Source organism: Mobula birostris, chromosome 9, assembly GCF_030028105.1.
Source record: "Mobula birostris isolate sMobBir1 chromosome 9, sMobBir1.hap1, whole genome shotgun sequence".
NCBI classification, from domain to species: Eukaryota; Metazoa; Chordata; class Chondrichthyes; order Myliobatiformes; family Myliobatidae; genus Mobula; species Mobula birostris.
Window position 1 is genome coordinate 142,705,959 of NC_092378.1, and position 24,025 is coordinate 142,729,983.

General features: G+C 44.7%; 1 long non-coding RNA gene across 4 annotated transcripts in view; it reads left to right on the top strand.

Moving 5' to 3' along the window:
* The window catches only part of LOC140203147 (uncharacterized), a 124,922-nt gene that overhangs the window by 80,583 nt on the left and 20,314 nt on the right, over window positions 1-24,025 (top strand). Inside the window, exons 3-4 of one of the 4 annotated variants that reach the window (XR_011887298.1) lie at window positions 13,846-14,063; window positions 16,492-16,629. The exons of 1 other annotated variant lie outside the window; for it this stretch is intronic. This is a non-coding gene — a long non-coding RNA (uncharacterized lncRNA). The remainder of the gene's footprint in view (window positions 1-13,845; window positions 14,064-16,491; window positions 16,630-24,025) is intronic. 2 more of the 4 variants (XR_011887300.1, XR_011887301.1) reach the window with 2 other exon arrangements.

The following is a 24,025-nucleotide window of genomic DNA, read 5'->3' on the forward strand; positions in this document are numbered from 1 at the left end:
GAGCACCGGACGCAGTATATCACCCCAGCCGACTCACAGGTGAAGTGTCGCCTCACCTGGAAGGACTGTCTGGGGCCCTGAATGGTGGTAAGGGAGGAAGCGTAAGGGCATGTGTAGCACTTGTTCCGCTTACAAGGATAAGTGCCAGGAGGGAGGGATGGGGGGGACAAATGGACAAGGGAATCGCGTAGGGAGCGATCCCTGCGGAAAGCGGGGGGGGGAGGAAAAGATGTGCTTAGTGGTGGGATCTAGTTGGAGGTGGCAGAAGTTACAGAGAATTATATGTTGGATCCGGAGGCTGGTGGGGTGGTAGGTGAGGACAAGGGGAACCCTATTCCTAGTGGGGTGGCGGGAGGATGGAGTGAGAGCAGATGTGCGTGAAATGGGGGAGATGCGTTTGAGAGCAGAGTTGATGGTGGAGGAAGGGAAGCCCCTTTCTTTAAAAAAGGAGGACATCTCCCTCGTCCTGGAATGAAAAGCCTCATCCTGAGAGCAGATGCGGCGGAGACGGAGGAATTGCGAGAAGGGAATGGCATTTTTGCAAGAGACAGGGTGAGAAGAGGAATAGTCCAGATAGCTGTGAGAGTCAGTAGGCTTATAGTAGACATCAGTAGGTAAGCTGTCTCCAGAGATAGAGACAGAAAGATCTAGAAAAGGGAGGGAAGTGTCAGAAATTAACCAGGTAAACTTGAGGGCAGGGTGAAAGTTGGAGGCAAAATTAATGAAGTTAACGAGCTCAGCATGCATGCAGGAAGCAGCGCCAATGCAGTCGTCGATGTAGCGAAGGAAAAGTGGGGGACAGATACCAGAATAGGCACGGAACATGGATTGTTCCACAAAGCCAACAAAAAAGGCAGGCATAGCTAGGACCCATACGGGTGCCCATGGCTACACCTTTAGTTTGGAGGAAGTGGGAGGAGGCAAAGGAGAAATTATTAAGAGTAAAGACTAATTCCGCTAGACGGAGCAGAGTCGTGGTAGAGGGGAACTGATTAGGTCTAGAATCCAAAAAGAAGCAGAGAGCTTTGAGACCTTCCTGATGGGGGATGGAAGTATAAAGGGACTGGACATCCATGGTGAAAATAAAGCGGTGGGGGCCAGGGAACTTAAAATCATCAAAAAGTTTCAGAGCATGAGAAGTGTCACGAACATAGGTAGGAGAGGATTGAACAAGGTTTGTGGATCTTGGGTAAGAGGTAGAAACTGGAAGTGCGGTGTGTGGGAACTATAAGGTTGGTAGCAGTGGATGGGAGATCCCCTGAGCGGATAAAGTTGGTGATGGTGTGGGAGACAATGGCCTGGTGCTCTTTAGTGGGGTCACGATCGAGGGGTAAGTAGGAGGTATCCGCGAGTTGTCGCTGTGCCTTGGCAAGGTAGAGGTCAGTACGCCAGACTACAACAGCAATCCCTTTATCGGCGGGTTTTATGGTAAGGTTAGGATTAGTGCGGAGGGAGTGGAGAGCAGAGCATTCCGAAGGAGTGAGGTTGGAATGGGAACAAGGTGCGGTGAAGTCGAGATGGTTGATGTCCCATGGGCAGTTAGCAATAAAGAGATCCAGAGCAGGCAGAAGACCAGAGCGGGGTGTCCAGGAAGAGGAGGAGGGTTGAAGACGGGCGAAGGGGTTGTCGGTGGGGGGTGGGAGAGTCCTTGTACCCCATCTGTTATTTATTTATTTATATACACACATTCTTTTTGTCTCTCTCTCTCCTTTTTCTCCCTCTGTCCATCTCACTATACCCCTTACCTATACTCTGGGCTTTTTCCCCACCTCCCCCTTTTCCTTCTCCCTGGGCCTCCTGTCCCGTGATCCTCTCGTATCCCTTTTGCCAATCACCTGTCCAGCTCTTGGCTCCATCCCTCCCCCTCCTGTCTTCTGCTATCATTTTGGATCTCCCCCTCCCCCTTTCAAATCTCTTACTATCTCTTCTTTCAGTTAGTCCTGACGAAGGGTCTCGGCCCGAAACGTCGACTGTACCTCTTCCTAGAGATGCTGCCTGGCCTGCTGCGTCCACCAGCAACTTTTATGTGTGAAGCGCAATGCTATGACAGCTCGGAGTTCCAGCATTCTCTGTAAGAAAGTTTGTATGTTCTTCCTGTGAGCTCGTGGGGCTCCCCTGGGTGATCTGGTTTCCTCACACAGTCCAAAGATGTTCCAGTCAGGAAGTTAATTGGTCATTGTAAATTGTCCTGTGACTCGGCCGGGTTAAATAGGTGCATCGCTGAGCAGTGTGGCTCACTGGGTGGGAAGGGCCTGTTCCGCGCAGGATGTCTAAATAAATAAACCACTAGGAGTGTCGACAAAAATCGACATGAGTGTAATTACTTCCAACGTACACTTTACCTCAATCAGAAACAACTGGCCCGCCCCCAAAACATAATACTGTGCAAAGTAACACGTAACATACGGGGCGAATGTAACCCTTAACAGTCTGGGTGAATTCTGCCTAATGAAATGTCAGGAGTCCCTGCACCCCTGATCACTAATCAGGGTTCACTGTCAGGAGTTTGAACTTGCTTCCTGTGACTGTGTGGGCTTCTTCCACGTTCTCTAGTTCCTCCCTCCCCCCACCCACCCCCAACCTATATTCCGAAGAAGAATGGGTTAGGATTAGTGATTTGTGCCATGTCAGTGCTGGAAGCGTAACCTGGCAATAACCACATAATCCTCAGACTGTGGTCGTTGTTGCAAAACAATGCATTCCGCTGTATATTTCAACGTACATGTGACCATAAGACATAGGAGCTGATATCCCATCATGACAAACCATGTCAAATCGTATCTCGTGTGCAAGTATTGGGTACATATTTTAGAATGTATAATGTCATTGATAATGGTTATACTAAACCAAGAATAATGAGTTTGTCTCTATGTGGTCTACTGGTTATAGATAATTAAACATACAAATTCTTTGTCAGACATTTCCTTTGTTTGGAACATTTAACTTTTGTATTTAAAATTGATCAGGGTAATGGCCATTTCCTTGCACAGTCATTGTCTCCATCATTGCTGTTTTTTTTTGTTCCTCCAGCATTTATAGTTTTCCATTGTGTCCCAGTTTTCTGTTGATCCACTGAGGAAATGTGGTCTCTGAGATTCAACTCTATCCCACTGTCAAAACTTGGATGGGTCACATACTTCTATTTTGCGTCGATAGTGGAAAATGTATGTCAGACTCGAGCGTTAAACGGATGTTTCGGGGAGAGTGGGGGTGGGTAATGGAAGTTGTCGTTGGCGGAAGGTCTAGGTACATAGCAGGAGGCAGTGACACTGGTATGGGAGAGTCATCAAATACTACAGTGCAAAACCAGGCCCTTTGGCCCATCAAGTTCATGCTGAACTATTCTTTCTTTCTTTTTAAATCTTTTAATTAATTTTCCAAAATTATAAACAGAATAACAATGTTGATACAAAGAGATTGGAATAAACTTATTGTTGATAAGCATATACAAAAAAGATTTCAAATAATACAAATATAATAGACTTCCAAACTCTTGATATAGTTAATCATAGAAAAAAAAGAAATAAAAAGAAAAAAATACAAAGAAAAACTCCAAAAAGAAACAAAAAAAAATACTAAACCCCCCAAAAAAAAGCAAACGGAACAAAACAAGGCTAAACCCATTATCTTGAATCAAACACGTTCAATAACGTCGTCAACTCCGCTCCTCTATTCATATATTTTAAGTTAAGGAGGATTCGGAAAGGTCAAATTACGTCATATGAAAATGTTGAATAAACTGAACTATTAATCAGGTTAATCCCATTGACCCGCACCTGGACCATGGTTTTCCATACCCTTCCCATCCATGTACTTATCCAAACTTCTCTTAAATGTTACAATTGAACCCACATTAACCACTTCCGCTGACAGCTCTCTCTACCCTGAGCGAACAAATTCCCCCTCACACACCCCTTAAATATTTCACCCAAATCTTCAGGAGGTGCAGGACACAGCAAACCCTGGAACAAGACACACAAAATGCTGGAGGAACTCAGCAAGTCAGGAAGTGCCTGCGGAGGGAATAGTCAATGTTCCAGGCTGAGGCTCTTCATTAGGACTGGTGACTGATGCTGGAATGCGGAGCAAAATCAAAACTGGTGGTGGAGTTCTGCGGGTCGAGCAATATTTACGGAGGGAAGTAACCAGTCAACATTTTGCGTCGAGACCCTTTACCGAGCCTGCAAAAGTAGAAGGGTGAGGGCAATATAGAGAAGTGAGGGGAGAGGTGGGACAGGAGCTGGCAGGTAATTGATGGGTCCAGGAGAAGAGAAGTTGATTGGCAGATGGATTCAGGTGGGGAGGGGTGGGATGTGATAGGTGGATCCGGGTGAGGAGGAATGGAAGTAGTGAGTGGAACTATTGCCTATCGCCACAATAGGTCAATGGCAGATGCAATCTCAATGGCTCTCCACACGGCTTTAGGCCACCTGGACAACACAAACACCTATGTCAGGATGCTGTTCGTCGACTATAGCTCAGCATTTAATACCATCATTCCCACAATCCTGATTGACAAGTTGCAGAACCTGGGCCTCTGTACCCCCCTCTGCATTTGGAACCCCGACTTCCTAACTGGAAGACCACAGTCTGTGCGGATTGGTGATAACATATCCTCCTCGCTGATGATTAACACTGGCACACCTCAGAGGTGTGTGCTTAGCCCACTGCTCTACTCCCTGTATACACATGACTGTGTGGCTAGGCATAGCTCAAATACCATCTATACATCTGCCGATGATACAACCATTGTTGGTAGAATTTCAGATGGAGATGAGAGAGTGTACAGGTGTGAGATATGCCAACTAGTGGAGTGGTGCCGCGGCAACAACCTGGCACTCAACGTCAGTAAGGCAAAAGAACGGTTTGTGGACTTCAGGAGGGGTAAGACGAAGGAACACATACCAATCTTCATAGAGGGATCAGAAGTGGACAGAGTGAGCAGTTTCAAGTTCCTGGGTGTCAAGATCTCTGAGGACCTAACCTGGTCCCAACATATCGATGTAGTTATAAAGAAGGCAAGACAGCAGCTATACTTTATTAGGAGTTTGAAGTGATTTGGCATGTCAACAAATAGACTCAAAAATTTCTATAGTTGTACCATGGAGGGCATTCTGACAGGCTGCATCACTGTCTGGTATGGTGGTGGTGGGGGGTGCTGCATCGGACCAAAAGAAGCTGCAGAATGTTTTAAATCTAGTCAGCTCCATCTTGGGTACTAGCCTACAAAGTACCCAGGACATCTTCAAAGAATGGAGTCTCAGAAAGACAGTGTCCATTATTAAGGGCCTCCAGCACCCAGGGCATGCCCTTTCCTCACTGTTACCATCAGGTAGGAGATACAGAAACCTGAAGGCACAAAATCAGTGATTCAGGAACAGCTTCTTCCCCTCTGTCATCTGATTCCTAAATGGACATTGAATCCTTGGGCAATACCTCACTTTTTTTTAACCATACAGTACTTGTTTTATGCATAATTTTTTAATCTATTCAGTACACGTAATTGAATTGTTTATTTTTTAAAAATTTTATTTATTATTATCTTTCTCTGCTAGATTATGTATCGCATTGAACTGCTGCTAAATTAACAAATTTCACACAACATGCCAGTGATAATAAATTTGATTCTGAGGCTGGGAGGTGATGGGTGGATCCAGTGGGGAGGAGTGGATGTAGTGAGAGGGGCTGGGAGGTGATGGGTGGATCCAGTGGGGAGGAGTGGATGTAGTGAGAGGGGCTGGGAGGTGATGGGTGGATCCAGTGGGGATAGTGGATGATGTGAGAGGGGCTGGGAGGTGATGGGTGGATCCAGTGGGGATAGTGGATGTAGTGAGAGGGGCTGGGAGGTGATGGGTGGATCCAGTGGGGAGGAGTGGATGTAGTGAGAGGGGCTGGGAGGTGATGGGTGGATCCAGTGGGGAGGAGTGGATGTAGTGAGAGGGGCTGGGAGGTGATGGGTGGATCCAGTGGGGATAGTGGATGTAGTGAGAGGGGCTGGGAGGTGATGGGTGGATCCAGTGGGGAGGAGTGGATGTAGTGAGAGGGGCTGGGAGGTGATGGGTGGATCCAGTGGGGATAGTGGATGTAGTGAGAGGGGCTGGGAGGTGATGGGTGGATCCAGTGGGGATAGTGGATGATGTGAGAGAGGCTGGGAGGTGATGGGTGGAGGCAACAAAGTGCTGTAGATGATAGAATCCGATAGGAAAGGAACGTGGAGCCTGAAACCAAATAAGGGAGATGGGGCAGGCAGATGGAAACAGTTGGACCCAGTGGGAGGAGTGTGTGGGTGCTAGGCAGATTCCAGCTGTTGTTATTGAAAAGGTTTGCATTTCTATAATGAGTTCACTAGCCTTTATAGGACATGATGAAACACTTAACAGCTCATGGAATATAAGGAGAATGACAACCTATTTGCTAGCTTCCATAAACAACATAGTGTTCAAGTTGTTCATTCTGTGAAATGGTGACATGTTTGAGTTAAACGTTGTTCATGAGACCAAAGAGCTGTGTTCGAAGTAGACGTTAAGTAGGGGCTCTTTAACGTTCCCCTGAGAGAGGATCTGGTGTGTGAGGAAACCGAGAGTCCAGATTAGGGAGCTGTTTGACTCTGAGAGTGTTAATCACCAGGAGGAACTAGTCTTTGTGAAATCATTTCAACCAAGGTGTTAACGGTTTGTGTAACTCTATTACAGTGCCAGTGACTTGGATTCAGTCTCCTCCATTGTCTGTAAGGAGTTTGTATGCTCTCCCCGTGACTCTGTGGATTTCCTCTGGGTGCTCTGGTTTCCTCCCACATTCTGAAGACGTAGGGGTTAATTGGTCACATGAATGTAATTGGGTAGCACAGACTTGTTGGGCTGGTACTGTATGTTTTAAAAATGTAATAAATTGGCAATGGATCCTAATCAGATGGGGAAAACTGATGATTCACACCTACCCTATTTCACACGGCTTCCAAACTTCACCTCTGTCTCTGAGCCAGGCTGTTTCATCACTCTGGGTAAGGAATCCGAATCTTGTTTACCGAAGTCGGCAAGGGGCTGTCACAAATACCTGTGGTGCCCAGGACTGCCGATGACTTCAGCTATCTGACCCTGGAGGATCAGCAGTTCCTCATGGCCTTTACCTTCCCCAGGTCTCATTCATTCCTTTTTTTTAAAAAAAAAAGGAACTTCCAGGAGTTCCTTACTCAGATTTCCCAGAAACAGGCTGAATCAACCAAGAAATTTGGAGAAGTCATTTGAAATCATGTTTGTTAAACAGAAGCCCGGGCCTTTGCTGTAAGTTCAGGCTCCCCCCTTGGGATGGAGGATGACTCACTTCTGTGTCAGTCTTGTAGCATTTGAGATGGCTGATGAGGCCAATGCAGGAACTGCAAGCTCTTCCACAGGCAGGACAGTCGGTGGCCGAGGAAGATTAAAGCAGCTTGCTCTTCCCATCACTTGCCCAGGGTCTGGGTGTGCTTCTGACGCCATTTCCTCAAGATTATCAATAGCATAATGTCACAGAGCACTACAACACTGAAACAGCCCTTTGTGTCAGGCTGGTCTTCTGCACTGTTCCCTCGAACCTGTAGGGGTGCGCAGCCACGCGGTAACTGCAATACTCCAGTGCACGTAGCCTCTGTTGCCACACAGCTGGAATTTTCCTTTAAATTCAAGTTTAATTGTCATTCAACCATCCAGGAAAACCCATGAATACAGCTAAATGAAGCTGTGTTACTCTGTGGACAAGGTGTACCAACACAGTACAGGTGTCCCCCGCTTTACGAAAGTTTGCTTTACGCCACTTCGCTTTTACGAAAGACCTACATTAGTACCTGTTTTCACTAACCGAAAGAAATCCGAAGAGGATTTTTGCTTTTACGAGAAAAGGTGCCCGCTTTAAACTTGTGTTTACCCTGAGAAAGACTACGATGACCGTGAAGCCTTGCGTGGGCAGGTGTGTGCGCATGCGTGTACGTGCCGTTTTTCTCCCCCCTCTACAAATTGGTTTTGACTAAATCTTCCCGATTCTGATAAATGAAACTACACTGTACATATATTATATCTACTTTATATAGGCTGTGTGTTTATCATATCATTCCTGCTTTTACTATATGTTAGTGTTATTTTAGGTTTTGTGGTATGATTTATTTGGTATGATTTGATAGGTTATTTTTTTGGGTGTGGGAATGCTCAAATTTTTCCCCATATAAATTAATGGTAATTGCTTCTTCGCTTTATGCCATTTTGGCTTAGGAAAGGTTTCATAGGAACACTGTACTTTCAGATAGCAGGGGAAACCTGAACCAACTGTCACACACAGCACAAGGTACTTACAGCCCATATAAGATCAGTAAAATACATTCACACAAAAAACATAGTCCAAGACTTTGAGTCCGTAATATTAATATAATTTTGAAATCTGTTAATATTATTGTGAAATGCCCTGTAATTAATTGTGTTACTGAATATAATCCATACATTTTCTAAATAATGTACCACAAACTTTACAGTGAAACATATTAGAGCATCAATGTGTTACAGTCTTGTGCAAAAGTCTTAGGCACACATGTATAGCTAGTGTGCCTAAGACTTTGGCACAGTACTGTAGGAATTTTGTGTATTGCGCTGTACTGTTGCCACAAAAAAAACAAATTTCATGACGTGAGCAATGATAAATCTGATTCTGATATGGGATTCTATTGTGGACTGAGAATGGGAAGGGGGCAGGGAGAGGGGAATCATGGTTGGGAAAAGGGGAGGGAACGGGAAACATCAAAGACATTCCGACGTTGTCGTCGTGGCTATCCCTCAAGGTCGAGGATGGTGGTCTTCGTTCTGTTGATCTACTTATGGGCTCTCAAGTGGCTTATGAGTCCAATCTTGGCTTTGGAAGTTCTTCTGCATTCAGGGCAGGTAGCTCCAGATGGCAGATCGGGCTTTGGTTGTTGCTGCCTCTCTTTCCATTTTCTTCTCTTTTCTTCTAATTCTGCACATCTGTTGGCTTCGAAAGTTGCTGTTCCTTCTCGGATGATGGCTTGCCAGAGTTTCCTGTCCTTGGCATTGGTTTCCCAATTGTTGATGTCGATGTTACATTTCTTCATGTTGGCTTTTAAGACGTCTTTGAATCTCTTCTGTTGTCCGCCTCTTTTACATTTGCCGGCTTTAAGCTGGGAGTAGAAGATTTGTTTCGGCAGACATTCGTCTTTCATCCGAACAACGTGACCGCTCCATCTTAGTTGGTTCTTGATGACATAGGCTTCAATGCTTGTTGGTTTTTGTTTCGTTTAGCACACTGACGTTGGTTCTTCTATCTTCCCAGCTGATATTTAAGATGTTTCAAAGACAACGTTGATGGAACTTTTCAAGTGCCTTCAGATGTCGTCGGTACCACACAAGCCTCTCCACCACGACAAGGTGACAATCCACGGAGAAGAAAGACATTCTGTAATGATCAGTAAACCAATTGTTTGGAAGCAAATGTCTCAGGGCTGGGCGTATCTGCACCTGTGCCACCCTCTCCCATGCTCCTGGCACTCCTGTGCCACCTGTCCCACACCTCTCCTGTGGTGCCCCATTCCTGCCGTTCCAAACCCCCTTTTACTGCTGCTGTCTGATTTACAAGCTAGCTCTCTGCTCCATCTTTATTTTATTATATATATTATTGCTAATAAACTGATCCACTGAACGCTGGCACTCTAATATGCACATTTAAAAAAAACATTAGATTAGATTATTAGATAATGAGGACACGCAGTCCTCTTTTATTGTCATTTAGTAATGCATATATTAAGAAATGATACAATATTCCTCTGGTGTGATATCACAGAAACACAGGACAGACCGAGACTGAAAAACTAACAAAAACCACATATAGTTACAACAGTGCAACAATACCATAACTTGATGAAGAACAGGCCATGGGCACAGTAAGAAAGTTCAAAGTCTCTCGAAAGTCCCACATCTCACGCAGACGGGAGAAGGAAGAAAACTCTCCCTGCCATGCCCGACTACAGTCTGACTGAGTCATCCGAAAACTTCGAGCCTCCAACCAGCCCTCCAACACCGAGTACCGAGCACCATCTCTGCTGAACGCTTCGACCCCAGCCCCGGCCGCCAGCAGCAGGCAAAGCCAGCGATTTTGGGGCCTTCCCTCCGGAGATTCTCGATCGCACAGTAGCAGCGGCAGCGAACCGGGTATTTCAGAAGTTTCTCCAGATGTTCCTCTGTGCTTCTCAGGTCTGTCTCCATCAAATCAGAATTGTGCACGGCATCCTACTTACAAAGTTTTGTGCAGTTTTTGGGCCTCGCAGTTCTAAAATAAGAAATTAGAGGGAAGGCTGGTCTTCTGCTGAGTCCCACCTACCTGCAACTGGGTTAAACCCCTCCATACCCCTCCCATCCATGCACCTGTCAAAACTTCTCCTAAATGTTACAGTGAAACCTGCATCCATCACTTCCCTTGGCAGCTCGCTCCACACTCACCACCCTCTGAGTGAAGAAGCTCCCCCCTCAGGTTCCCCTCAAGTATTTAACCTTTCACCCTAAAGCTATGACCCCTAGTTCTTGTCTCACTCAACCTGAGGGGAAAAAGTCTGCATTCATTTTACCCTGTCTATACTCCTCATAATTTTGTATACCTCTGTAAGATCACCCCTCATTCTCCTGCGCTCCAGGGAATAAAGACCTGAACAGCCTACTTCCCAGGGTACCAATGACTGATACTGGAGGACATCCTTTTAAAGCGATAGATGGAAGGTTTAGGGGAGAAGACAGGTACTTTTTTTTTTGCAGTGTGGTGGGTGACTGGAACATACTGCTAATAGTGGAGAAGTCTAAGAGTCTTAGACACATGGGTATTATAATAATGAAGAGTTCTGAGCTATGTGGGAGGGATGGGTTAGATCAGGGGTGGCCTACCTTTTACATTTCTTGCGTGTCAATTTTTTCACACGAGTTCAGATGCGGATTTTTTTTTCATGCACGAGTTCTATATTAACATATTTTTATAAGAATTGATTGCGGGTACAAGAGTTGTATGGTGGATCTGAACTCATGAGTGGAAAAAATTGACGCATGGATTGTAAAACGTTGGCCACCGCTGGGTTCGATTGACCTTGGAGTAGGCTGGAAGAATGGCACAACATTATGGACCAAAGGAGCCTGTATGTACTGTACAATGTTCTATTAAATTTTTCCCTATAACTCGGGTCCTGAAGTTCCTGCTGCAACCTTGCAACAGCACCTTTAACACTATTGCCTCTACAAGCCCGATCATGGCAGATACTTCAGCCCACACTTTGGTTTCGAAAGCTGACCTGTAAAATTGTTTCTCTGTTGACTTGACAATCTTACCACCGCTTTACTCGCATTGTAGGGACAGGTTATTAACCAATGCCAAGCCAGTCGCAAGGTTTTATGCAACACCTGTACTCAGTGGAGAAATTGTCTACTTTTTATTGAGAATTGTAGTTGGTATTCTCCACTTTGCTGTCCAAAAAGCTTGGAGAAAATCAATATACTGAGAAATCAGACCCTTAGCATTGAGCCCTGCTCTTTGCCCTGCCTTTCATCTCCTAGTTGATGCAATCTCTTCTCCCCTCCCTCCCTAGGGCCAACCCAACCCCTCTCAGTGCCAGGGTAGCAACAACAAATGCCTCCCTTTTTACTTGGTGACTGCAGTCAACTTGTTTAATGGGGTGATGTACATTTTCCTTGCAGAAACAATTCACTCTCTCTGCATCATTGGGATCATCAAATTAGTAACTGGTCTCGCACCTGACCCAGATTTACTTCAGGCGTCCCAGCCCGCTCCCCCCTTTCCCAGTCATAACTGGGAAATTACCCTTTTTTCTTCAGCCCCCCATCACCCCTGCTGGGACACAGGCTGCTGACAGCAACTGGACAGAGTCCTCTATCCTGGGCCACTCTTTCAGTCTGTCGCAGATCCTTCCTCTCCCAGGGGTGAGGTCTTTGGAGCTTCTGTTGGTGTCTCTTTTGTGCTGGCTTTTTACTGGATGGATTCCTGACCCCATGCCCAACCCTCCTGCTCCTGCTGCTGGGCTTGGGATCATCCAAGGTGGAGTTCAAAGTTTACCCTGGCAGAGTCTATCTGAAGTTCCCAGGTGCATTTAAGGATATGATTTAAAGATTTATTTGTCACATGTACATCGAAATAACAAACAGTGAAATGGGGCATTTGGATGAGTGACCAACACCAAGGGATTCAAAGTAAATTTATTATCAAATATGTATGCAGTATACAACCTTGACATTCATCTTCTCCACAGACAGCCACAAAACAAAAACCAAAGAAAACAAGAAAGGAGCGGCCAAAAACCAGAAAGACATCATAACGTGAACTACAGAGTCCAATTCATGAACCACTTTGATCAAACCTTGCACAAGACACAAATCCTCCAACAACATCGTGGTTGAGGGAGAGAGACCAGCTTGATGCAGGGACCTTCCTCTGGGAGCGGTGAGTGAGAGAGAGAGACTGAGACTCACGCAGAAACCTTCCTCTGGCAGCAGCGAGTGAGATGCTGGTAGACAACACTGAACACTCACTCGCCTCAATGATTTCTATCTTCCTCGGCACTTCAATCATCAGGAAATGGAGTCGATCGTGGGCTGCTTGGCCTCAAGGCCACACGCCTCGCGGGTCACCCTTGGAGAGGGCCCACAACTGGTGCAACATTTCTGGTTCCGACGTAGCATGCCCACCACTTACAAACCCTAACCTGTACATCTTTGGAATGTGAGAGGAAACCCACACAGAGAACGAACAAACTCCTTAAAGACAGTAGCAGGAATTGAACATCACTGGTGCTGTAAAGTGCTGCGCTAATCGGAACAATACCATGGGCAACTGCCTCGGTATGTACAGTGGAGCTGACTGCTCCTCACTCACTGGATGTGCCTCGGTAGAACCTGGCCTTCTTCCTGAGGTGGTGGTGCCTTGGGTTATGGTCATAGAACACGGTCCCGGCCAACCATCAAGCAGCCATTTACAGTCAGCAAAAAACTGCTGCAGGAAGTGGGCAGTTCAGTTAGGGTCTGTGCATGCAAGGAGATGGCTGACATTTTGGGTCAAGACTCTTTTTAATAAAAGTCACAATTTATATTTGTTTTGTACAAGTTCCATTTCAAGATGTTCAAGATTGTTTAATGTTAATCCCTGTACACAAGTGTAAAGGAGAACAAAATAATTATTACCCTAGATCCGATGCAGTACAAAAAAACACTAAGGTAAAATACAATAATTTTTTTTTAGAAACGCAATAAATATAAATACCTATCGACACAAGAAAGTCTGCAGATGCTGGAAATCCAAAGCAACAGACACAAATGCTGGGAGAACTCAGCAGGCCAGGCAGCTGAGTTCACTAGAAAAGAGCTAACAGTTGATGTTTTGGGCTAAAACCCTTCACCAGGACTGGGTGAAGGGTTTCAGCCCAAAGCATCAACTGCTCTTTTCTATAGGTGCTGCTTGGCCTGCTGAGTTCCTCCAGCATTTTGTGTGAATACCCAAGGACTCTTCATCTGATGTTCTCAATATTTATTGCTTATTTATTATTATTATTATTTCTTTCTTTTTGTATTTGTACAGTTGTCTTTTGCAAACTGGTTGAACACCCATGTTGGTGTGGTCTTTCATTAATTCTAGTAAAATTATTATTCTATTATGCATTTTTATGTACTTTGAAAATAAATTTACTTTGAACTTTGAAATACATACTTGTATACTTTATGCACTTAACCATTTCCTCACATCTCTGTTCACTGTCACAAGATTCTACCCAGAGCATGGGACAATTTACCCAAGCTAAATAACCTACCAAACTGCACTTTATTTTAGGAAAGCAGGGCACCGGGAGAAAACCCCACCCAGAAATGTGCAGAACGCATAAACTCCACACAGAAACACCTGAGGTGGGAATTGAACGCGGATCACCGCAGCATGAGGCAAAGTCTCTACCAGCTCTGTTTACAAATCCCTCTTTGGATAAACTGGTTTCTATTACAGAAGTGACAACTCTTCAGAAGCCCCTGAAACATTTTTTTTACAACATTCAGGTAAAATTATAAGAGCCACATAATTGCAAGTCACCTTCTCTCCGGCTGCACGTCCTCCAGTTAGGTAACGTGATAGCCGAAGGTTTTCATCTGACCTCTGTGCGTGGTTAGTCAACATTGCTATTGTGTTGAGGAGCAAGCATATCTTCTGCAGTGCATTTTTCTGGATAGATATCAGAACCAGATAATTGGAGATTAGATACAGTGAATAGAGAGGTCTTCCACGTAACACATGATTCAAGCATCACACCACCCGGCTTTAAAGCAAAAGGGAAAAAAAATATACAAAAGGGAACGATTCTTTTATTAACTGCAGGGAGTAGCAGTGATCTGAAATGGTTACCACCCCTCAACCATCAGGCTTCTGAACCAGCATGGGTAACATCACTCACCTCAGCACTGAACTGATTTCACAACCTATGGGCTTGCTTTCAGAGACTCTTATGTTCTCAATATTATTTATTTACTTGCATTTTTATTTTATTCTTTTTGTATTTGCACGGCTTGCCTTTGTTTGCACATTGGTTGTTTGTCAAAGTTTAAGGTAAATTTATTATTGAAGTACATATACAAAGAGTGATTGATAAGTTTGTGGCCTAAGGTAGAAGGAATCAATTTTAGAAAACCTAGCACATTAATTTTTCCTACATTTACCCGCTTAGTCCAGCGGTCGTGGAGCATACGGATCCCTTCTTTGTAGAAGTCAGTGTCTTAGACCTCCAGAAGTGGTCCACAGCAGGGGTGATTGGTAAGTTTGTGGCCTAAGGTAGAAAGAGATGAGTTATTAACTTCAAACTTTCTGCATTTTCACTCAGAGTTGAACTGCACGTGCGTGTAACAAGGACTGTATAACTCATCTCCTTCTACCTAAGGCCACGAACTGCTGTGGACCACCTGGAGGTCCAAGACGCTCTCGTTACATGGGCATGGGCAGCTCAACTCTGAGTGATAATGTAGAAAGCTTGAAGTTAATAACTCATCTCCTTCTGCCTTAGGCCACAAACTTATCAATCACGCCTGCTGGGAACCACTTCTACAAAGAAGGGATCCGTATGCTCCACGACTGCTGAACTAAGTGTGTACATGTAGGAGGGGACTATGTTGAAAAATAAATGTGCTAGGTTTTCTAAAATTGACTCCTCCTACCTTAGGCCACAAACTTAGCAATCACCCCTAGTATGCTAGCGTATACAACCCAGAGGGTGTACTCAGTAAATTGAAGAGCCTTCATAGAATCAATGAAAGACCATATCCAACAGGGAAGAGAGGCAACCAATGTGCAAACAACAAAAACTCTGCAGATTCAAAAGAGAAAATAATTAATATTGAGAACATGAGATGAAGAGTCCTTGAAAGTGAGTCCATAGGTTGTGGGAACAGTCAGTGATGGGGTGAGTGAAGTTGAATGGTTATACCCACCGGTTTCTTCTACTATGAATGCCTACAAGAAAATGAATCTCAGGGTTGTATATGATGATATATATGTACTTTGATAATAAACACAAGAGATTCTACAGATGCTGGAAATCCAGAGTAACACACACACACACACACACACACACACACACACACACACACACACACACACACACAATGCTGAAGTAACTCAGCAGGTCAGGCAGCATCTATGGAAAGGATTAAACAGTCGACATTTCGTTGCTGGTGAAGGGTCTCGGCTTGAAACATTGACTGTTCATTCCTTTCCACAGAGGCCGCCTGACCCACTGAGTTCCTCCAGCATTTTGTATGCGTTTCTTTGATAATAAATTTATTTTGAACTTTGCGCGCACTGGCGTCAGAGATACTGGGAGCTGGATTGGTGCAGACTTCCAGAAGGGAGCTGGATGGGAATGGGGTAAATAATTTGCAGGACCTTGGGGGAGTTGAGCAGTGGAATGGGGTGAACTGGATTTCTGTACAGAGCACTGACATGGTTCGGGGAAGGGACCATTTTGAGCAATGGTGATATTTGGGTGGCATAGTGATGCAGCTGTCTCGCGGGGCCGGGCAGTCGTTCAATCTGGACCTGGGGCTCTATCTGTGTAGAACATCTACGTCACCCCTGGGACTGCATGGGTTTCTCCCGCATCCCAAAGACTGTCAGGTTGATATGTTAATTTTGCACCTTTATGGTGAGGCCTCTAAGGGAAACACAATCTTGTCATGGTTTGGAGGCTTGCGTGCCTCAATGACCCAGAGAACTATGCTGGCTGGAGTCAGGGCTTTATGCTTTGGGTCTTGGCAGGGTCACCCATGCCAAACATGTCAAGGGGTAGATGCCAGTCTAAGAGTGGTCCACTGGTCCTCCAGGAGCGGGGGTTCAGCTCAGGGCTAACAACCCTGACTGGTCAAACAAAATTGTTACCAAAACAGCAATGACGAATCCTTCTGTGTACAAGTGCGATGGTATTCCTGAATCTCTACCCAGGGCTTGCATGACTGGCAGTAGTGAAAACCCAGAAGAAGCGACTGGCACGATGAAGGAAGCCCTGAACACCACCAGAGATGGAGGAGCTTCAGTGCTGCTCTAAACGCCAGCGGTGTAACAGGCAGCGGGTAAGTACAGGTGAGTGGTGGAATCTGGGAGCCGACAGCTGGAATGACAAAAGACTGGGTTTCGATTTCACCACGATCTGTGAGGGGTTTGTACGTTCTCCCCATGACTCTGACAGCTCCCTCTTGCGTTCTGGTTTCCTCCCTCGTTCCGAAGATGTGGGTGTGCTGGAAATGTGCTGCTTCCAGTACACGCTCAGTCTGTGGTTGTTGACACAAACAATGCATCACACTCTACGTTTTGATGTACGTGTGACAAATAAAGCTAATCTAAATCTATCCAATCTCGCAAATTCTCTGCATCGGCAAGTTGTGGATACTCGATCATTGAAAGTGCATAAAGTTCCTCGGCGTGCACGTCACCGAGGACCTCACATGGTCTGTACACATCAGCTGTGTGGTGAAAAAGGCACAACAGTGTCTCTTTCACCTCAGACGGTTGAGAAAATCTGATATGGTGCCCAAATCCTAAGAAATTTCTACAGGGCCACAATTGAGAGCATCCTGACTGGCTGCATCACTGCCTGGTATGGGAACTGTACTTCCCTCAATCGCAGGATTCTGCAGAGAGTGGTGCGGACAGCCCAGCGCATCTGCAGTTGTGAACTTGCCCTGATTCAAGACATTTTTCACACCAGTCTTTGTAAGAGGGCCCAAAGGATCATTGGGGACCCAAGTCATCCCAACCACAATCTATTCCAGCTGCTACCATCCAGGAAACAGTACCGCAGCATAATAGCCAGGACCAACAGGCTCCAGGACAGCTGCTTCCACCAGGCCATCAGACTGATTAACTAACTCACACTGATTTGAGTGTATTTCTATGTTACATTGTCTGTTCTATTTATTATAAAAAAATTATAAATTACTATGATTGCACATTTAGATAGAGAAATAACGTAAAGATTTTTACTCATGTATGTGAAGGATATAAGAAATAAAGTCAATTCAGGTGGAGGGAGATATCTTTTTGAAAGATTGGGGATTTGAGGGCTGTAGGCATCCTGGTTCAAAGTAACTGAACAGATGATGGAATGAGTCTTGGGATAGCTCAACCATGATATTATTGAAAGAGGGAATGGATTTGAGGGACTGAATGGCCTACTGCTTATTTTGCTTGTGCTTCTATGCCCAGGCACCATTAACCTCACTTCTGCACAACTTGTAGTAGGTATGCAGATGAGCGCCAGTTGTCATCTGGATTTCCTCGAGACCAGTATGATAAGCAAGTAGGTTTAGTGATTCCTTGTTGAATTTGTATTCCCCTTTGAGCTGATGAATATGTGAGGGTGACAAATATTTAAGCGGATTGTTCATCTACCACAAAGCTGATAGTTTGAATCAACAAAAGAGTATCTCTTTTTTTGGTATTGATTTTAATCTTCAACCCAGTTACTTCACATGGAGTGCAACTTGGACTCTGAAGAGTTGGATATCATGATAGCAGAATCAATCATCTGTTCTTGTGACTGTAACCCATTCAAATCCTATCTAGTATAGTTTGCACTCAGTTACCATATAAGGGCGTCTTGTCTCTTGGTCAATATTACATCTCAGTGAAAAGAATTATATATTTTTTTAAAAACTGTGCAGGGGTCAGTGTTGGGACCGCCTCTTTTCAAGTTTTCTGTCAATGGTTTGGATGGTGGAATTGAAGGCTTGCAGACGGCAGGCAAGTACTGTTCAGAAAGCAGGGAGCCTGCAGAAGGACTTGGACAGATTAAGAGAATGGGCAAAGTGGCAGATGGAATATGGTACAGGGAAATGAATGGCCATGTACTTTAGTAGAAGGAAATGAATCTCAAGGTGGTTATTTGGTGACAAATACGTACTTTAATAATAAGTTTACTTTGAACTTTGGGTGTCTATCCAATAGATTGAATGCTGTAGATGAATCAGGCCCCGCCACCACTTTTGGCGGTCCAAAGCAAAACCACCCCTCTGCGTCTTTGATCTCAGTGGATTTTTTTAAAATCCATTGAGTTCAATGGAGGGTTGATCTCCTGGAGTTTGGCAGGAACAAATCAAATTGGGAAATTTAAGAGTGCTGCTAGTCCAAGTGGCAATCAGTCTGTACATCTGACAGGAAGCATCTCGATAGCTAAAATGGTTCCAGACTTCATTGTGTAACGTGCAAAATGCTGGAGGAATTCAGCAGCTCTGGCAGCATCTATGGAGATACATAAATGATGGATATTTCAGGCTAAAACCCTTCTTCAGGACACTCTATAGCTTTCAGCTCTTGGCATATTGTCAAAACTTCCTCATGTTAGATATTACAAAGGCAGAGTTGCACTCTACAATTTGCAGCCAAGGTGACCATGATTACCATCACCAAAAGTCATCAGGCTGTTTGGCAGGTTTGACTTTACTACTTTTAAAATGTATTTTATGTAGTAATCCTTTTTAATCTTGCAGGTGCATATTTGGCTTTTAAATAATTCCTAAAAGCGAGTTCTTCATCTGATGACTCTGCCATAGTTGGATGCCTCAGCAAGGGAGATGAGGCTAGTACAGGGCTACAATAGGAAACTTTGTCACATGGTGTGAGCAGAATTATCTGCAGCTTAATGTGAAAAAGACTAAGGAGCTGGTGGTAGACCTGAGGAGAACTAAGGTACCGGTGACCCCTGTTTCCATCCAGGGGGTCAGGGTGGACATGGTGGAGGATTACAAATACCTGGGGATACGAATTGACAATAAACTGGACTGGTCTAAGAACACTGAGGCTGTCTACAAGAAGAGTCAGAGCCGTCTCTATTTCCTGAGGAGACTGAGGTCCTTTAACATCTGCCAGACGATGCTGAGGATGTTCTACAGGTCTGTGGTGGCCAGTGCGATCATGTTTGCTGTTGTGTGCTGGGGCAGCAGGCTGAGGGTAGCAGACACCAACAGAATCAACAAACTCATTTGTAAGGCCAGTGATGTTGTGGGAATGGAACTGGACTCTCTGACGGTGGTGTCTGAAAAGAGGATGCTGTCCAAGTTTCATGCCATCTTGGACAATGTCTCCCATCTACTACATAATGTACTGGGTGGGCACAGGAGCACATTCAGCCAGAGACTCATTCCATCGAGATGCAGCACAGAGCGTCATAGGAAGTCATTCCTGCCTGTGGCCATCAAACTTTACAAGTCCTCCCTTGGAGGGTCAGACATCCTGAGCCAATAGGCTGGTCCTGGACTTATTTCCTGGCATAATTTACATATTATTTAACTATTTATGGTTTTATTACTATTTATTATTTATGGTGCAACTGTAATGAAAACCAATTTCCCCGGGATCAATAAAGTATGACTACTACTACTACTTAAGGCCATCACCCGTACTGGGGCATAGGCCAGCAGCTCGGGAGAGTACTCTGCCCTGGCCTGTCTTTCAAGTTGTCCACAGGTATAGCCCATCTTCTTGGTGTATCCTTCCTCTCCCAGGAATGATGTCTTTGGAGCTGCTGTTGGTGTTTCTGTAGTACTGGATAATTACAGGACAGAGTTGCTAGTCCCATGCCCTACCCTCCTCCTTCCCAGCAGCAGCCAGCCTTGAGGCCGCCTATGGCAAAGTTAAAAGTGATATAATCCTGGAAAATGTTGCAGAATGTTTAAACTGTATTTTGATTCAAATCTTAATGCGTCAAAGCTCACATTCCCTCCTGAAGTAAGAAATCATTACTAAAGCTATTACTTGAAACTCTGAAGAGACTTGATATTTTTGGTCTTCTCTGCAATAAAAGCTGCCCTCAAACAATTAAATTTGCAAAACAACATGATTTACTGCACGGATATGAATCAGCTAATTAAAAGGCAGGCTTGGCTTGTGGTATGGGAAAGTTGTTGACCGTAACTCAAATGTAAAAACATGCTGTGGCCACTTTATTAGGTACCTGCTGTACCCGAATAAAGTGGCCCCTGAGTGTTTGTGGTCTGCTGCTGCTGTAGCCCATCCACTTTAAGGTACCATGTGTTGTCCACTACCGTTCTGCACACCACTGTTGTAATGTGTGGTTATTTGCATTGCTGTCACCTTCCTGTCAGCTTGAACCAGTCTGGTCTTTCTCCTCTGACCTCTCTCATTAACCACACAACTGCCATTCACTGGATTTTTTTTTTGTTATTTTGCACTATTCTCTGTAAACTCTAGGAGAGCAGCAGTTTAAGTTACTCAAATCACCCTATCTGGCACCAACAATCATTCCATGGTGAAAGTCATTGAGATCACACTTCTTCCCCCAATTCTGGTGTTTGGTCTGAACAACAACTGAACCTCTTGACCATGTCTGCATGCTTTATGCATTGAGTTGCTGCCACATGATTGGCTGATTTAGACATATTTGCATGAACAAGCAGGTGTGCCTAAGAAAATGGCCACTGAATGTATGTGTATTTATATAAAAGACTCCATCTTCTTCAGTTCTGCCAGGTTCAGCCCCTCAGTGACTTATCAGCCTGAAACACTGACTGTTTACTCCTCTCCATAGATGCTGATGGACTGTAGGACATGAACAGAATTAAGCCATTCAGCCCGTCAAGCTCTGCTATTCTATCATGGCTGAAGTATTATCTTCTGCCTTCTTCTTCTTTAGCAGTTGATGCCCTGACTATCAAACTCCTCATTAGACATACAGGTACCCAATGACTTGGCCTCTACAGCTGTCTGTGGTCAAGTTCCTTCTATTATCAGAGTCACCACATACAACCCTGAGATTCATTTTCCTGCAGGCATACTCAGCAAATCTATAGAACAGTAACTATAACAGGATCAGTGAAAGATCAACCAGAGTGCAGAAGACAACAAACTGTGCAGATGTAAATACAAAGCAATGAATAAATGAGAACATGAAATAACAGCATGAACTGCTTAAAGTGAGATCATTGGTTGTGGGAACATGTCAATGGATGGGCAGGTGAGTGTAGTTATCCCCTTCTTTTGTTCAGTAGCCTGATGGTTGAGGGGTAGTAACTGTTCCTGAACCTGGTGGTGCACGTCCTGAGGCTCCTGTATCGTCTACCTGGTGCCAGCAGCGAGAAAAGAACATGGCCTGGATGGTAAGAATTCTACAGATTCACCAACCTCTGGCCAAATAAATTCCTCCTGATCTCTGTTCTAAATGCTGAGGTTGTGTCCTCTGAAACATCTCCTCCACATTGATTCTGCTGAGTTCCTCCAGCATTTTTGTGCGCGCGTTACTCACAGTATTCCACATGTGGTCTAATCAATGCCTTAACAAAGCTGCTCGACCAATTGCGCATAAATGAAGGGTGTGGAATTTCAGCAAGGGGGAAGAAAGCCTTAATCCATCATGCATGAGTTTGGGATGCAACGTAGAGAGGGTGGCAGACCATGATTTAAAACATGTTGTGGGAGACAAGGCATATTATTGCACTGCTGAAGCAAAGCTCGCTGTCTGTTAGTGGCCTTACAAAAATCATTTTGCAAGAGCTTGTGACATTTTCTTTATTTTAAAAAAGAGTTTGAAACATTTGGCAGGAAAGCGTAAACCTCAGCAACAGTTCTCTGGATGGGGTTTCTGTCATAGTTTGCAACTTCATGTCTAATGGTTGCCTGAGTTACCGATCCACACGCACACTGTGTATTATGCATCAGTCGAGGGTTACGGGCTTCAGCCAAGAAAATGAAACCAGAGAACTTTTTTTCTCTGCCTGCTCCTCTGATGTGTAATGATAGACGCTATTAGCCGCTGACTCACTCTGCCCGACTGCCAGCCAACAGACCCATGCTGCCTTTCGAGCGGGTGAATTCAGGACACGGCGCAGTAAATAACATCGCGGCGGACCGAGCCGGGGAGCGGGCGTTCGCATCTGCTTTCACGAACAATGCTCGAGTTGCGGCTCCTGCCTCTTTGAAATGAGCTGACATTTAAAAAGTATCTTTTTAAAAGAATGCCACAATACACTGCCGCCTTCTCCCATTCCCTCCCCCTGGGTGAGGCGTTACTTTCCCCAAGCGAGAAGACTGATCAACAAACCCCCAACCACCACTACTTTGTCAGAGTCACCTTATGTACAGACACTCCTGTACCTGGTGTCATTTTATCTACTGTATATACAATCAGTATATCTATTTAAACTAGCATGGATTTATATATACTGTTTTTAATATTGTTCTGCCGTTATTTTTGTGCTGTATCAGATCCAGAATAATAATTATTTCATTCTCCTTTACACTTTGTGTACTGGAAGTGATATTAAAGAATCTTGAATCTTGGATTTTTGGAACGAATGATTAGTTTTCGATTCGTTTAATGAATATTTAGTTAGTGTTCCAAAGAGGAGAGGCGAGGGTGAATTGCCCCAGGACCTGCCCTTTTGAGGTTAATTTTGGAGGCACTTGAAGTCTGTCGAGGAGTCTAAGACAGGAAGGCACAGCCTCGGGATAGAAGGACACCCCTGTAAAACGGGGATAAGGAGGGATGAGGCCGGTGAATCTGTGGAATTCAGTGCCGCAGACGCCTGTGGAGCCCAAGTCATTGGGCATATTTAAAAGCTGAGATTGACAGGTTCTCGATGAGTCAGACTGTCAAGGGTTGTGAGGGAAAGGCGGAAGAATGAGGTTGAGAGGAATAATAAATCAGCCCTGGTGGAATGGCAGAGCGAACTCTGGGTCAAATGGCCTAATTCTGCTCCTATGCTTTATGGAGGAGGTGATCAGAGTGCATGAATTAAGTAATTTCTTCTGCACTTTATAGGCAGCTTCTGTGTGGTCCATGAGACGTAGGAGAAGAATTAGGTCATTTGGCCCATCTAGTCTGCTCTGCCATTCCATTGTGCCCCCTCAACCCCATTGTCCTGCTTTTTCCTTGTAACCTTAACAGTAACACCTTTTCTAATCAAGAACATATCAACTTCTGCTTTCAATATGCCCTGTGACTTGACCTGCAGAGCTGTCTGTGGCAGTGGATTCCACACGTTTACCACTTTCTGGCTAAAGAAATTCCCTCTCATCTCTTTTCTAAAGGGACATCCTTGTATTCTGATGCTGTGCCCTCCGGTTCTAAACTCCTCCACTACCGGAAACATCGTCTCTACGTCCACTATCTCTAGGCCTCTCAATATTCATCCCAATGGCTGGAATTGGAAGTTCTCAGTATCACCCAGAATGCTGCTTCTCCACGTTTGAGTTTTCATGGGCCAGGGATTCCAAAAGTTAAAAGGGGTGTTGCACATTATCAAGGGAATTTGGAGCACATCCCTGAATATTTTCCTCTGTCTATCTGGTCATCCCTATCCTGACAAATCTATGCATAACTTCCCTGTTCAACTGTGATAACAAATAAATTGGTGTTGGAAAGAAATTAATGAACAAGCAACACCCCTATATATAGCCTATTTGTAATCCCATTAAAGATGATGGGTCTTTCAGGTGTGAGAACATTTACAGTCCCTTTGACATG